Here is a 17,073-nt window from a genome sequence, read left to right as displayed (position 1 = left end):
CAAGCAAATTACACAACCTAGAAACCAAAAAGGAAAGAAAAAAGGGGCACATTTGACTACATAAAAATTCTAAACCATAAACAAAATATTAGCAATAGGATAAAGGGTTAGTATTTCTAATATACAAAGAACTCCCGAAACTCAGTAAGACAAATAATCTTAAGACTGAAAACCAAGTAAGACTGAAAACCAAGTAAAAGGGCATGAATTTGCAATGTGCAGAGAATATAAACATTTGCTTAATTATAAAAATGCTAATCAAAGCAAGAAGGCACTATTTCTTGCTCATCAGACTAGTTAAAATAAAAAAGATCAACATCTTGCCTTGGCAGATATAGGTGGAGAAAAGGGCACTCACAGACACTGCTGGTGGAAATGGAAATTCAATACTATATATAGCCTTTCTGGAGGTCATTTTGGCAGTACTTATCAAAAATTTAAATGACCCAGAATGAATTCTACTTCTAAGAGCCAACAAAATGGAATGATTAAATTACAGCAAACCCATGCTTTGGAATGCAATGCAAACATTAAAAGAAATAGTCCAGCCATGTGTTCTAACATGAAAATATGCATGGTACACAAATGGATAAGGATAGTAGGTAAAAGGTATAAAATATATATAAATTAGTAACATACTTCTAGGTGTGGCATGAATAAAAATGATTGTCATTTGAGGGGAGACTAATTTTTAACCAAAATGTTTGTTTGAATCTTTAAAATTTACAACATGTTATTTTTGTAATTTAAAACAACTGAAAGAAGAAAAAAAGATAGGCTTAGAAAAATGTCACTTTAATTTGAAAGTTTTACAAGCAGAAAATTCAGTCCTATCTACAGTTTACAGCATCCATAAATATACATGAAAACACAGAGCCAAATCAAAATGTCCCATGAAAAAGTTCCAATTTGACCTCAGGCTGAAAAGCAATAACCATAGTCAAAAGGGCATTCTTTGGACTTTTGACTTGTTCATTTATACTTCCTTAAATTTCCCCCATTTTGGGGGTAACTTTTTTATTGGAAGGGGGTCACTTATTCTGCAATTCCATGGATGACACCTGCTGGCACATTTAGAAACAGAAGTTCAGTTTTAAGAAAAGATATAGTACAGAAGAAACAAAACTGGACTAAGTAACCTGGGTTCAATGCCCGACTCCAATACTAACCAGCCATATTACCTTAAATGAGTCATTTCCCCTAATCTGGGCCTATAAGGAGTTTGATATGGCTAATATGAAATACAGGGTCTTCTCCAACTCTTCTTTTGGAAAAAGAGATTATCATTTTAAAGCCATTGGTAATTTGTTTTGCTGGAGGTAAGAGATTTAAATTCACTCATGCAGGCAGTCTGCCTTTACTTTTAAAAAGCAAAAATCTAAAGTGCTCTATGTAAAACGTTATCTTCAAGTGATATCTGCACCTCCCCAGAATATACTTCCTTTTAAGGCTGGCCTCGCCAAGATAATTAAGGAAATCTGAGGAGCAGGGAACTGGACCCCCAGATTAGGTCGTTAGATTGCAAGGTTGGAGGAGTCAAACTAGCCTCTGTAAAATGTGGCAGCAGATACAGGTATAAGGAAAGAGCCCTCTATAGGAATGACTGATACTGGATCTACCCCGATTTATGCTCTTCTCAAATACTAAAGTACCGAGGCTTGCCCTGAGGTGCTGTCATACTGTAAATCAACATGGATTATATATTAAACATACCACAGTGAACAGTGGATAGTCTTTCTAAAGGATGATTTGACAGTGTTAAAAAGTCTTATATTTGTGCATTCAGTTCTAGAAATTTCTTAAGGAAATAAACAGGGATGTCACAAAGATTTCTCTATTAAGATATTTCTCTGCTTCTTTCCTTCATTCAACACTTATTTACCAAATGACTACTGTGTGCTAGAATGCACTGTTTAAGATCATAAAAGGTTGAATACAGGAAACTGATTAATAAATTATAAATCACGCACACAATAGAATATAATGTAGTCATTAAAGACATTATAAAGGGAACATTATGACAGGGAACAAGGGTCGATATATTAGGTAGGAACAGCAAATTTAAAAATACCATTTGTGAAAAACTGGGGAAATCTGAATATGAACTGGATATTAGATATTAAAAAAAAGAACAAATTCCCTAGGTGTGATAATGGTATTGTGGTTGTGTAGGTCCTTACTCTTAAAACATGTATGCTGAAAGATTTAAGGATGAATATCATTCTCACTTCACATGCTTCAGAAAAATTAAAGACACATATGTACATACAAACCAAATGGCAAATTCTTAACTGTTGGATATAGCTGATGATATACAGATGCTCATTGTGCTCTTTTCACAGCATTTTTATGCTTAAAAATTTCCATAATAACAGTTGTTAGGAAGGAAATGAATTACATTTAAAAAAATATTTTTGAAAAAAATTGTTTATGCTACACAGGCATAAAAAAAGCCTTGGAAGAATATACTATATGCCAACATGTTAATAGTATTTATCTCTGACAGGTAGGATTTCAGGAAATTTCTGTGCTTATCTGTATTTTTCAACAATAAGCTTCGTATACTTCTACAGTCACATGAAGACTATTATTTAAAAATAAAGTTAGGAAATCATTTTCAAAGAAGTTAAAACAAAATGAACAAATGACTAAATAAAGTCTCATTCCCAAAGCATTCTTATGAAGTGATTTTACAAACTCTAAAGTAGTATGCAAATTTAATACTACACAAGTAATAACAGATTGTTGTGTGGACATCACATTGTTTTTGAAGTTCTATTTATGCAAGTAATTTATACCATTCTCTCAATACAAAAAATTCAAGCAATTCATGGTAATGATCACAGGGTTAAATTATTATTAAAAAGTATTTCCCTTTTACCTATATTACCTCCCCCCTTAAAGACTTGGAGGCAAAAATGTTAAAAATGATCAATTCAGAGGGGGAAGTGGTAAGGAAAAGTTTTTATAACATTGTTCTCTACCCTTCGGTGTATTTTAAATTTCTCAGGAACAGAAATGCAAATATTACAGAACGAGCTCAAGTTTCCCTTGACTACTCCTCCCAAATAATCAGTTTACTCTGTTTAAAAAAAAAACTATTAATAGCCATCATATACTATATAATATCTTGCAACTTGCAAAAATTATCTCCAAAATAGCTGAATTAATTTATACCATTTGTGGACAGTATTACAAGAACAGACTTTCCTCTATATTTTTTGCTATGACTTGATGTTGCCAAATTATTTTTTGCCAATCTTCTGGTTAAGAAAGATCTTTTTGTTTTGCATTTCTGATGTTTAGCTTGAGTATCTTTTCTTGTTATTAGACATTTTTTGGTCCTATTCTGGGAAAAGTATGTCCCAAATTTTCTAAATTGTTACTCTTATAATTAAGATGAGAACACACCAACCAAAATGTTAATGGTAACAATATTGTTATGGGAGGAGGAATCTTTTCCCAAAATAAGAACAAATTTCTTAGTTTTTCCTAAATTAATTCAAGTAATATAAACTAAAAAATGACGATAAAGTAGTGAAAATAATCCTTTTAGATTAAAAGGTATTACTTTTAGGGTATTCTACTATAGGAGTACATAACACCCCAGTTCATAAACTCTTGCTCAAAGAAATAAACACATCTAAGTACAAGCCTTGTGAGGAAATGAAATAATGGCTGAGGCTATTGATTCATGTGGGACACATTTAACTAACTTCATCTGTATAACATTTTTGAGTCCATGATGTACTACTTTTCCTATATCTTGTTTAACCCTAACAAAATTACTGTGACATTCTCTGATGCCCTCCTGTAAACTGCTACAGCACATTTTGTTCACTCATGTTATTGTACCGAACCCTTTAAGTATAATTTACAAGTCTCCCTCTCCTAAAAGACCATGCTGCCCTCCATTCTTCAGTTGCTTATCTTTGTATTCCCAGCATCTGGCAGTATTGAGTATGTCCTCAAATACTTGAGATATCATCACAGCCATTTAAAGGATGAGGAAACGGGCTCAGTGATGAAGTAATCTGCCCCAAGTAACATAGCTATTAAATATTTATTTTCCATAAATTACAATGGCCTTATCTTTGTAGGGCACTCTATAAACATTTTTAAATATATAATTTCACTTTAATGCTCACAACAGTCTATGAAGTAGGCTCTTTGATTATCATTTTATATATGAGAATGAAAATTCAGTGATAAACCCTAGGCCTACTCAAATCCTAGTTTATGTGAAGTATAGTTCTTTTTACATACTTGATAGATTACTACTGTAGCAAATATCTGGGGGGGGATGGTAGAGGGGAGGAAGGGAGAAGGCAGAAAGAAGACAGTTAAAGTAACAAGAAAGAAGCTGAAGACCAGGTGTAGGTCCCTCTAAAGACCATAAACTGATATTGTAGTGTCAACCACAATATGTATCACTTTGAAATCCGATCTTGGCCCAAAGGTTTTTCTTGCTATTACCCTGTATACACAGAAGACAAATGCAGGCTTTCTCACATATCAGCAGTCTCAAAGGCTAGGGAGGGATACAGAGCTAAGAAGAACTTTAAGAAACAATAAGTTACATTATGCATCAAGCAGAGGAAGAAATGATAATACAAAGTAAAAGGCTAAAGAACTTTAAACATGATCTCATTGAGTCCTTATTTGGATTGTGAGTTTCTCAAGGGCAGAGACTAACTCATTCCTTTTATGTCCCTAGACCCTTGTACTTAGAAACATTCAGTAAACACATGTTGAACTGAATGGAGAGGTAAGATGTGAGAAGGTTTATTAATTTAATATATATAAAGAAGATATATTAATTTAAAAAATGGTTTCCAATTTATTGAGCATTTACTATGTGCCAAGTGCTATACTTTTTAGGTAACATATCATGTTAAAAGGAATATTTACCTCTTTTCTAACCTGTTATATATGGTGCTAATCAAGTATGTTAATAGTGGTGATACTGAAGACCATTAGGAAGACTCCCTATGGGTTACTAAAGTTATAACAGGACCTTGAACAGAACAAATTTGAACAGCAGGGGGCTATGTAGATGGAGGGAAATCAGGGCAACCAATGTACTGCACATCACCACAGAACTGGGTTAAGACCCTTCAGAGGGTATGAATCTGAGTTCTAAAGCTTGGCAAAGTGAAAGACTACTATGGAAGAGCATTCGGTTATCACTGGCCAGAATCTTAGCCCCAAATGACCAAAGAACAAATCCCATTCCTACCCACCACTGATGACCCCAACACAGACCCGAAGGGTCCAGACAGGCTTTGCTAATGGGCCATCACTTCACCACCATGACTGCCCATCTCTGAGCTGTTGGTGGGGTTAAGCGAAAGAGTACGTTAAAGAAATTACCATCTACTGACCACCTACAGTGTGCTAACACCTTACATTTTCTCATTTAATCTCAATAACCCCATGAATAAGGTATTTTCACCAGATGAGGCAACTGGTACATTAGGGTTTAACTTGCTCAAAGTAATAGAACTAGTAAGTGGCCAGAAAAAAATTAAAAATCGAGCATTTATCCTGCCCTTCTTGTATAAATTTTATCACTGAGCAACCTTACAAAATTATTCCAGCTAACATATGAAAATAAAATGAAGAGAATGTCATGGATCTAAGCTTTGGGTAGCTTAAACAGCTATTAACATCCAAAAAAAAAATTTCCAAGACAGCATCACAAACTAATGAATGATGTGAATGAACTCAGCACTGCCAATATTTTTGTCGAAGGGAATGAATCTGAATTTATAAAGTCTCTGGACCCAGCTGTCAATTTGCAGAAAATACAGAAGAACATGTTGAACTGTACTGCATACGAAACCAGCAAAATTCAGTTTGTGGGAAACGCTACAGGTCAAATGGCCTAAGCTCAGCAGATATAGTATAGGAGGAAAAAAGGAAGAAACGGAAGCTATAGATATTTAAAGGACAGATCAAGTTTTAAAAATGGACAAAGTAAATTACACTATCCAGGGATACACAACTGGATGATAAAACCATAACAAAATGCAAAGAAATGATTACTATAAAGTCAGGGAGGGAGGATGCTGTGATTGGGATTGGCACATGGAAGAACTTCTAGAGTGACAGGAAAAATTCTATTTCTTGACTTGGGTGACAGTTACGAAAGTGTTTAAAATAATTTATTAGATTATAAATTTGTTTTTGGGTGCTTTTCCATATCCGCATTCTATTTGTTTCCAATAAAAGGAAAACATTTTAATCACATTAAAACTGCTTACATATGGTATAATTCCATTTGTATGAAATTCTCAGAACAGGCAAATCTATAGAGACATAAAGTACATTAGTGGTTGCCAAGCACTGGCGTGGTTGGGAGGGAGAAAGGAAGTAACTACTAATGGGTACTAGGTTTCCTTTAGGACTGAAGAAAATGTTCTAAAATTGATGTGGTAATGGTTATACAACTGTGAACATACTAAAAACCATTGTACACCTTAAATGGGTGAATTGTATGGTATGTGAATTATATCTCAATAATGCTGTTTAGAAGTTTAAGACACCCCAGTTAAGCCAAGACACAGTTTTAAATAAAGACTAGGGTGGAGCTCAAGAATCAGAATATCTGACAGATTCTCAGGTGATGCTGCTGATAATGATCTGGGGACCACATTTTGAGAACCACTCCAACAAAGGATTTCAAAACTGATTCTAGATGAAGGCAGTACAGCACAGAAGAGTAGTGTTTTTACTTAGGAACTGAGAAAGTAGTCCAGAAAAAAAAAAAAAGTTAACACTCTGTGCCAAGCATTGTTCTATTCCAGTGGTTCCCCTGACCATCAGCATCTCCTGGGAACTTGCTGGAAATGCAAATTCTCAGGCCCCTCCCAGACTTACAGAATCAGAAACTCTAGGGGTGGAGACCAGCAATCTGTTTTAGCAAGCCTTTCAGGTGATTCCGATGTTCCAAAAACGCTGTGAGGTAGGTAACACTATTATTACCATTTTACAGGTTAAGAACTGTGGCACAGACGTTAAATAATTTGCATAAGATGACACAGTTGGTAAGAAATGGAGTCAGAATTTGAACCCAGGAAGTCTGGCTCCAGAGTCTGTGTTCTTAATCACTCTGCTGAAAGGTACTTTCATCTATAAGAATTCAATTGGGAAAATGTAATAAAGCAAAGATCAAGAAAAATATGCCTCACTATAAAGACAGGAAAGTAAGAAAATAACCACAGCAAATAATGAAAGCATTAAAGCAATCTTCCAAAAGTGTTCCGAAACATAAGCAGCCACCAAAACAATATATCCAAGTATTTCCAGAGAAATTATCAATGATATCTAATTATAGGGACTTAAAACTTGGATTATGCTAAAGATGGTATATAAATTAATGGTAGTGTGTTCACATCAATCTTTAAAATCTAAACGATTATACTAAAAGGTCATTCCAGAATAATTTGCATCTCCTTACTCCAAGTCCCTTTCAAATATTAAAGATTATTGAAAAGGAAAAATGGCTTCCTCAACTTTTAAGATTACACAATCAGAATCTCAAAGTTGAAAAATAATTTCATATTCTTCTAGCCCAATCAGCAATCCAGACTGATCGATCTACAATACCAATTTACGTTTAATGATACATTTATAAGAAACTAAAACAAATTCCAACTTCTGTAAAATCACATTCTGAGATCAAGTCATGTCACCACTGTAATTATTAAAGCCAAATGATTAAAAACTTTTTAAGGAAACTGAAAGTTGAAAATGCTCAGGTTAACAGCCCAAACAAAATCTATAGCTGTTTTACTCACAGAGAGCCACTCCTTCACTATCTGAAAGCATTTCTACAACCAGAAGACCAAGTTGGTCAACAAGTACATCAAGTTTTAGTAACTCAACCTCGATGACACATCAAATGAGAAGGCTTCCAAAGAATCTTTTGAGTTGAATAATCCCTGATGGTAACATATAAACATCTCATAACCAGTCATTGAGGAAACGAGTCAGAGAACAATATAGCAAAACACCCAGAACTCAAGTGCTTGTGACTGTCAACCTTATAGATGGTGAGATCACTGTAAATCAACCTAATATGACTATAGCTACATATCAGATTTTAATAACTTAATCTAACTTCAGGAGAGGTAACATGGAGTGTAAAGAGCAAATATTTTCAAAGAAACCAAGTTTGGCATTTCAATAATATTTTGAACCCAAGGTTGAAAACACACAACAAAAGAAAAAAAAATAGCATTTCCATTGTAAAATTATAGCTATGAAGAACTCCGGAAACAATTCAAATATCGAAATGCCTACCGTGTGCAAAGCTCTGTCCCAAAAATCTACATTTATTATCCTAGTTTTACAAACTCAGGATTAGAAGGTTTAAGTGACCTTGTTGAAACTTCCTAACTACAGAAAACTCAGTATAGGGGTAAATATCTAATCACTATATACAATGTACTCGAATTTTTTTTTTTTGTTAAACGAATGACTTCTCTGTAATCCCCAAGAAATTGCTTCTTCAATAATACTTAGTCTATTTTCAACTAGCGATCTGATTTCTCCACTAATGAACAAAGAAGTGAAAAGCTTGAACTCATGATCCATAGCACTGGTGATTCACAATCATATTTCATCTAAATACCTCAAAAACTTTCATTCATGACCTCTACCCTCTCTGCCCCTTAGACTTGCAATCATTCTCACTTTAAAGATAGGCACAAGTGGCTTTGCTCAGCCCCCATTTGTGCTTAAGTCAAAGGCTGGCTGGAGCCTGTGTGTCCAACTTCCATTCTCAGGTTTTGACCATGAAAAAGACATACAGTAGATCCCAGGATGGCCAATGCTACACAAGGAAAGAAATGAGCAGTTTAAAGGACTTTATGTTGAGGGAACATCATTTTCAGAAGAAATAAAATGAAAAATAACAACAGGAAAACTACAGTTGAGTATAATAGCTAAAAATCAGAAAATAGAGATTCTCAAAAATTGTTTAGCATTGCCATTTCAAAAAGTGTATTACAGCCAGAGGAGCTCATCACTAAGTCTCAATAGCTTAGATGTTATGTATGGGTCAGAGCGGCTGATACACCAACATCGAAAGAATAAAAAGCAACATTATAAGATAGTATAAAAATAACTAAACCACCTAAGGAAATTGAAACCATAATGAAAAACCCCAAAGGCACAATCAGGTCATTATCTAGGAAACATTAGCTTCTTCCACAAGGACACCTACTTTTCATGTGGAGCAGTAAGCAGGGCCAAGACATGGAACTGAAGTCAGGTATCAATTAAACAGACTGCCACAGAAAAAGGAATCCATGACTAGTTATTTTGGGATAGTGCCTAGGCCAGCAGTATCAACTCCAACTGGGATACAGGAGATTACTGCCATTGTTCCATTATAATGGGGTCCTCCAGGGTCTTTAACTTAGCAAGAATAGGTTAGATACCACTACTGGAATGTAATCACGAAACGTGGAGGAAACTATAGGACAAGTTTTTCAACAAATAAATCAGAAGAAAAAAACAAAAGGGAGAGGATCTACAAATTAAAATAGATTTAAGAGATATATCAATCCTTTGTGATAAATGGACTTTCTTCAGATCCTAATTCAAACACACTGTGAAATTTGAACATGAGCTTCATATAATATATTTTTTTAAATCATTGTTTTTGAGCTGTAATAATCGTTTTGAGGTTATGGCTATAGAAACCTTATCTTGTAGAGATAACAAATCTTTTACAAATAAAAAAGTATGACAAAGGGTTTATTTCAAAATAATTGAGGAGGACAGTAGGTAGAAATATAGATGAAATAAAATGGCTACAAGTTGGTAATTGTTAAAAGCTGGTGATAGGTACACAAGGGAATCATTGTACCATCCAATTTTTTTGTATGTTTGAATTTTCCATAACTCTTAAAAAATTGGTTAGACATAATATCTTGCAATTTTATTTTATGAATGATGCTCAAAGTGACTTAAAAAATCATGTACAAACAAAATTCCTTCAAATAGTTCAATTCAGTAATGAGCTCCATTTAAACGCAAGAAGCAGCCAGTGCCACTTCAGATCAATGAAAGAAACCAAAGTAGCTCAATTACAGAATGGCAATATGCACATCCCCACCATCTCCATTCCAGGATGTAAAATACAAATACTATCCACAAAGATCTAGAAAAACTAACCTAAAATCACAGCCAATCATACTCATCCTGGTGCGGAATACCAACACTTCTCCAACAGCTTTCTGAACCTTCCTGACCAAGTTGGTCTGCTGGTTCCTCGGGAGTGCTAACCAACTCAGGTCAGACTACTGGAGGACCTACAAAAAAAAAAGTGTGTGGGGGGAGATACACAAACATTTATTAGGGTGTGGGGAAGGTAACCATTATATCAGTGTTTAAACACAATCATAGTTATTATTTCTTTAGCAATAGCCCTCACATATCAATTTGCATTTTTCAGGACCTGCTTTAAGAAGTAATAAGAATCCAGAATCAACAGCTAAAAACAATTCTTCTCATCTGACACCACCTCCTGAAAACTCAGTTCTCAACCCAAATGAAATTCTAGGAGACAGTGATTATTTTATAAAACATTTTATATGCCCACTGTATGATATCAAGACAGTATTAAATGTATTATTTTGGGTGGGGAAAAAAACTGCACATATAAAAAAAAATGTTCACCTTCATGCTTCTTGGCCATACTGGGAGACAAATGATAAACACCCTAGAAACTCAGATTGAACTTTGCCACTGAACCTTAGACAAAGTTTTCAACTGGTATTTCCACTTCTTCCTCTCTTCTCAGAGATCTACCCAGAATAAATTAAACCTTTTAAGGCCACACCTAAATTGTCATTCTCAGATTTATTCTCGTTTTGAATGACAAGAGTCAAGTTAAGGTTTAATTAATTTCTGATCATTGCTTTAACCCATTGTGAAGAACACCAAGACAAAAATCTCAAAACAGAAAGTGATCCCCTGACCTCCAATGAAGGAGGAAAATTTCATTACTTCCAAAGCACTTACAACTAAATAAACTCTAAAGCTCAAAACTAGTGTCCACATATAGTTAATTACTAGATGGGTACCCATGGTAAATTTTTAATCCTAGGTAAACTTTTCACCACCATATTCCAATTTCAAACCCCAACATATGACCCATATAGCCAAGGTAATTAGAAAAAAGTACCCACTTTAATACAGGTCTAATCAAAATAAAAATATTAACAGTAAGAAAACTATCTCCATATTGGACACAGAATGTTGGAAAACATAAAACGGCAAAAACACAACAAAAGATGATGTATTAAAGAACTGGCAGTAATTCCCTTTGGAAAAGAAGTGCAGTAACTCAAATAACCTTTCTAAACTCTCAGATAGGAATTATCCTGCCCAGGTAAGACCAAAATAGCAGATCCCCACACTGAACTGAGGGACCAAAAGAAAGGAGATAGGGGAAAGGCAATATGAACACTTGAAAACTAGTTAGCATAAGTTCCCTTTATAACTATGAAAAGCACGGCACCAAATCTCATCCAGGATGAATGACAGGGCAGACTGCCTTTGAAGGAGTGGAAGAAGGAAAGAGGCAAGGGATGAGGCACCCCTTCTAAAAGGCAGAACACCTGGGGGAAGGGGAGTTGTTTCTTGACAGAATTATAGCTGGTGGTCATTCCAGGATAGTGATTTTGCACTAAAATTCCTAGACTAGTCTAGTAGGCTAACACAGGTGGGAATCATATTCAAACATCAGGAACCAGTGGTGACAGTTTGGTCTAAGGAAAAAAATACAAAAATGATAGGACTGGCCTAGAAATAATACGAAAAATTACAGTTAAAGGAACAACATCTCGTATTCTTTCTCAGGTCATTAAACTACCATGACACAGGTGCATCTGCCAACCTACTGTTACACCAAGAAAAAGTAACCAATTTATAGTGTGCTTACCATAAGCCAGGCCCTTTACAAAGTATCTAATTCTAGTAACTTCATGTGCTATACTATCCCCATTATACAAATAAGAACACTGGGAATCTGAAAAGTAATTTGCCCAAGGTTACAAAGTTCAACACGAATCTCAAGCACACAGTATTTTCACTATACTGGGCTGCCTTTGACTGGGAATGTTGGTGTCTCCTCACTCTAGGCAACATTTAGACTAAAAGAAAACAATGTTGAACATGTAATCTAAAAAGGAAACAAATGATAGGGAACTAATGGTGGAATGCGGGGAGTAGAACAGAGCAATGATTAAAGGCAAGAGGTAATCTATCAAAGTTATTTTCTAGCACATGGGGAATTCAGCTCCTAGTAAAAGAGCATGGGGGACAGGAAGTAGAAGCATTAAGAAGTGAGAAGCACGTAAGAGGTGGTCAGAAGCAATGATAGATGTCCACAGACCAAGAAAGAGGTCACAGGAACTCAGAGCAAGGAGGGAAGCGGGGAGTTCCCCAAGCTTTCGCGGGAGATGGCGGGGCAAGTAAAAAGACAAAAAGTTGGTTTACTGGAGAATATCCTTTACAGCTTTTTAGTTTTATTTTCGGGTGGTGGTGGTGGGGGTGTGTTATGGGGAAGCGAAAGCTAACAGCCCTAAAATGAAGAGGTCGCGAAGACTGCAATCATTCAATCACCAACTCATTCATTGTTCCGCCTAAGAGTGGTCGAGCTGCATGCAGAGTTGGAGAAATCGGTGCCCTTTGCTTCGATCAGGGTCATAAAGCGCGAAGACTTAAGGAAACAGAAGGCTACTATGATGGAGTAAATGCAGGGAATGGGTAAGACTCTATTAAACACCTGCGTTAAGAGGACCAATAGAAGAGGAAGACGAGATAGGGTAGGGGACCTGGGCTAAGCCCTTCCTTAGGAGGGCTGGGCAAGAGATGACAGGGAAAAACTCTTGACTCCCCCTCTTAAATACAGCCTTAAATACCTATGTAAATGAGGACGATTCGATCAGATGACAGAATTAGGGTGGAAGGGGGAGTATGTCAGAGGCACCGAAGTTTGAACCCTAAATCTTAGTTCAAAGACCAAGGGAATTGAGGAAGTAGAGCTCACATCAACTCAAGAAAAACTAGGCGATTGTTTTGGGAGGCCGCAGGGCGGGGGAAACAGAGGGCTCACAAAAAGGTAGCGGGGAGAGAACCAGTTGTCGTAGGTTAGACCCCTTTCCCCCCACCGCCCAATCTAACCCCGACCCCACTCCCCAACGAACTCTAGGACTCCCGCCCACTGCGGCGGCAACAACGGAGGCGTTGACCAACTGATGGGACATAGGCGGGCCCACACGCGGCTAAGGCCCGGGAAATGATGTCGCTCTAATCGACTAGAAGCAGGGTGGTCTTCACCTAAAGCTCGGTTTATCCGCACCTGGGCTTCCCACCGATCGTCACCTCCTTAATGTCAGGTACCTGAGAGGCGTCATAAACGCGGACAGCCAACACTTCAGTCCAGGGTCCTGGCCGGACAGACAGCAGCTTCCGCCGCCATCTTAACAGCAAGCGGACCGACCCTAGTCACTGCTCCCCCCCCACCTCCGAGCTACCTCTGCCAACGGATCCCACGAGGACGTAACCCCACTCCCGCGAGAACTCACCGGCTAAGAACAGCACGAGTTAAAGACGCTGCCGTCGCCTCCAGGACTGTTGCAGTCCGTAGCCGAACCGCGGCCGCCTCCGCACAATCTCGCGAGAACCTCTACTGGACGGGAAGAGCCTGAGCCCAGCCCTTCTCAGACCCCTCCTCCCACCAAAGCCGAAGTCGCTACGGCTCTCTGTTCTCGCTTTACGCTAAGCGAAAAGCAAATGACGCACAACCTCGCGAAGAGCCGAGGGGCGGAGCCGATTTGCTGCCACCGGTTCCGCATGCGCCCTGACAGCTATCGCGATATCACGTTTCAGTCTCTGCGAGAACTCTGAGATCACCGCAGGATGCCGCCCGCGCCTAGCCTTTAGGAAACACGAGATCTCGCGAGACTGGGTGCTCTCTCCTAAAAAGGAGAGAGGCGGGGCTTCACGAAAATGACTGGGAGATTTTCGGGGGGAAGGGAGGAACCTCCCGTCCTGCAGGGATCTCGCCTACCACGAGGTTTCCGACCCACTGCGGTGCTGGCTGCCAAACCTCGCGATGACACAGCTCAGCGCCAAATCTCGGCCATGTCCTGAAAACTGCCTCCGCCCCCGATCTAAGGTGTCTAGAGCCCAGTGCTTGAGGAAAATTTGAAGTCAACCGGTTTATTCTCATGCTTCTGGGCAGACCTGTACCAATTAACCAAACGTTCTGTAAGAAGAGCAATGGGTCCCCCATTGTTACCTGCCTCCAGGAATCTCATTATCCTGGACTAACACATAAAAGACGTTCAATCTCACAATAAGCACGCAAATGCAAATGAAAACAATGACATAACAGTTTTAGCCCATTTAGATTGGGAAAAAAAATTTTTTTTAAAGACCAGTAACATCCAGACTCGTTCCCTCGCCGCACTGCAGGCTAACCTGGATCCATCTTAATCTAAAGGCTCCCATCGTTAGTAATAGCTCCAAAGCCACTAATTTTAACTCCTGAGGCTTTACCTTGACATAACGAAAAGATCTAATAAAGTGGTTTTCTCCAAACAAAGGAGTCTACCCTCAAAGGAAAATTGAAGCTTCCTGGGGGGCGGGGGGGGGGGGTGAGTGTGTAGCTTTTGATATGGCAGTTTTTCCACGTCTAGCCAACAATGTTTCTCCAATAAATCCTAGGATCCAATATGGCTCGATTCGTGGGCTTTTCTATTCTAATACATTGTTCTGTCCATTCTAATTTAAATATTGTTCTTTTAGAGTACATTTTAATATCTAGTAGTATAAATAACCCCATCTTTAATTATCTTTTAGGATTATTTTCTCCGTTATTCTTAGCCATCTTTTTTCCAGATGAACTTTAGAATCATATTAAGTTCCAAAAACTTGATATATTTATTGAAATTACATCAATTGTATAAAGCAACAGGAAAAATGGACATCACTACAAAATTGAATCTTCTTATCCAGAAGCATGTATTCTTTCTCCATGTATGCAAACGTTCTTTTATTATATTCCTCAATAAAGTTTTGTAGTTTACTTCTAGGCATTTTTATTAGTTTTTATTGCTATTGCGAATAGGGTTTTTTCTAGTATTCTAAATTTTCGAAATGCTTATTGCTTATAGAGAGGAAGACTATTCTATTAATATTCGCCTATTTACTTTTGTAAACCGGCAAATAAAAAATGTTTAATTTCCGTAGTAATCAGAGAAATGCAAGTTAAAACAATGGCATACCATTTTTTTGCCCTTTAAATTGGCGAAAAATACAAAGATTGATAATAATTTGTGTTGGCACAACTGTGGAAAAATGGGCACTCTCGTACAACATTGGAGAGTGTAAATTAACATTGCCTTTTGGGATGGCGATTTGGATAAATCTATCAAAATTCAAAATGCATATACACTTTGACCCAGCGATTACTCTTCTAAGAATTTCTCCTACAGAAATACTCATACATGTGCATGAAACATATACAAACCCATTCATTATAGCATTGCTTGTAACAGCCCCCTCCCCCCCCAAGGGGAAACAAGCTAATGTACATCAATCCGGAAATGGTTAAATAAACTATATAGTACAATCATACAATGCAGCTGTTTATACATGAGAGAAATTGAGATTCTCTGATATAGAAAGATCTACAAGGCATATTGTTAAGTTTTTAAAATGCAATTTGCCGAAATGAATATGTATGCGTGTGTGTTATAGTACGGTTTAGATCCCAAAACATACATATACAATGCCTAGTAGTTACCCGCGAAGCCGGCCCGCCCGCCCCTCACCTTCCCCCTCCCCTGAGACTGTCTTCCTTGAACCCACGAGAGAACCGCCGAAGGCCTGGCCTCTACTCCCTCCCTAGGACTACTTGGACATGGCTAACGCCGGTACCTCGCATCCCCACTGTCAGTCGCTGTCTCGCCGCGCTGCTGGCCACTGCCCCGCTGCCCCCGAAGATGCGGCTTGCTCTTCGCTGGCGCCGGCTAAGGCCTGGAGGAGGGGGAGAGAAGGCGAAGTGGAGGGAGTGCTGGGGCAGGCCTCCGGGTCCCTTCACCAGCCTCTCCCGCAGGCTCCCTAAGGCCGCTACCTCCGCACCTCCGCGCAGGGTCCCGTGGGAACAACCCCCAGCGAGAATCCGAGGACGACCACGAAAGCAGAGCCCGCACCCCAAACCCGAGGGAAAATGCTCACCTCAGCGGCAATAGCACCGCGGGGCCCGCAGGAGAGTGCCGGGTCCACAGCCCTGCTTTAGCCCGGCTCCCCTCGCTCGCCCTCCGCGAAAAGCCTCCCCTTATGGCTCTCCACACTCAAGATCCGAGGCTCCACCCCCCAGCTCGAAAATCCCCGCCCCTGCCCCTTGGAAGGGCGCTTCCTTCGCGGAGAAGCCAGGTCCCCAATAGGGGACCGTGTCTGAGCCAGCCCAGCAAACCCAACCATGAAGGATAGTAGGGTCTCTAAGGAATTAGGATTTGATTCGAGGCACGATGGAAGCCGCTGAAGGTTGACAGAATTTGATTTGATTTGCGTTTAACAATTAATCTCTGGCTGCCTTGTGAAGAATGGGGGGCAAGAGGGCAGGCAGGGACAAGGTGTGGATGGAGGGCGAGGGACGACCGGGGCGCCGACCACAGTGAGTTCATGAGGGCAAAGGCTTAGAACACTTACTTCAGGCACATAGTAAACCCTCAATAAACATTCTCTTTCTTTTTCTTCTTGGTACTATTTGAGGTGGCAGTGAGATTGGCAAAGAGTTTTATAGAGTATCTGCATCTGTAAATGCATAGTAATGAAATGGATCTGGTAGGAGATACCCCTAACTATAAACTGTGCTTCATTGGGGTTGCACAATGAAATTGGAGGGTGAGAGTAGAGAACAGCTTTGACTTGCAACTCTAGATACTTCGGTAGGGTTTGAATTGTTAACAAAAAACATGTATTAACACAGTATTTTAAAGTATAAAGACAAAAGCACTATCCGAAGTACTCTTGAATCATAGA

General features: G+C 38.6%; 1 protein-coding gene across 1 annotated transcript in view; it reads right to left on the bottom strand.

Annotated features, from left to right (window-relative positions):
- Nucleotides 1-16,394, bottom strand: part of HUWE1 (HECT, UBA and WWE domain containing 1, E3 ubiquitin protein ligase) — a 155,140-nt gene extending 138,746 nt beyond the window's left edge. Inside the window, exons 1-3 of the mRNA XM_015597907.2 lie at nucleotides 16,267-16,394; nucleotides 15,967-16,065; nucleotides 10,189-10,325 (exon numbers count right to left, since the gene is read on the bottom strand). The gene's annotated coding sequence lies outside the window, so the exon portion shown is untranslated. The remainder of the gene's footprint in view (nucleotides 1-10,188; nucleotides 10,326-15,966; nucleotides 16,066-16,266) is intronic.
- Between the last annotated feature and the right edge of the window lie 679 nt (nucleotides 16,395-17,073).

The sequence above is a fragment of the Pteropus alecto genome, unplaced genomic scaffold (assembly GCF_000325575.1).
Source record: "Pteropus alecto unplaced genomic scaffold, ASM32557v1 scaffold159, whole genome shotgun sequence".
Lineage (NCBI taxonomy): Eukaryota > Metazoa > Chordata > Mammalia > Chiroptera > Pteropodidae > Pteropus > Pteropus alecto.
Note: the sequence above shows the minus strand (reverse complement) of the source record. Positions and strands in the feature narration are given on the sequence as shown.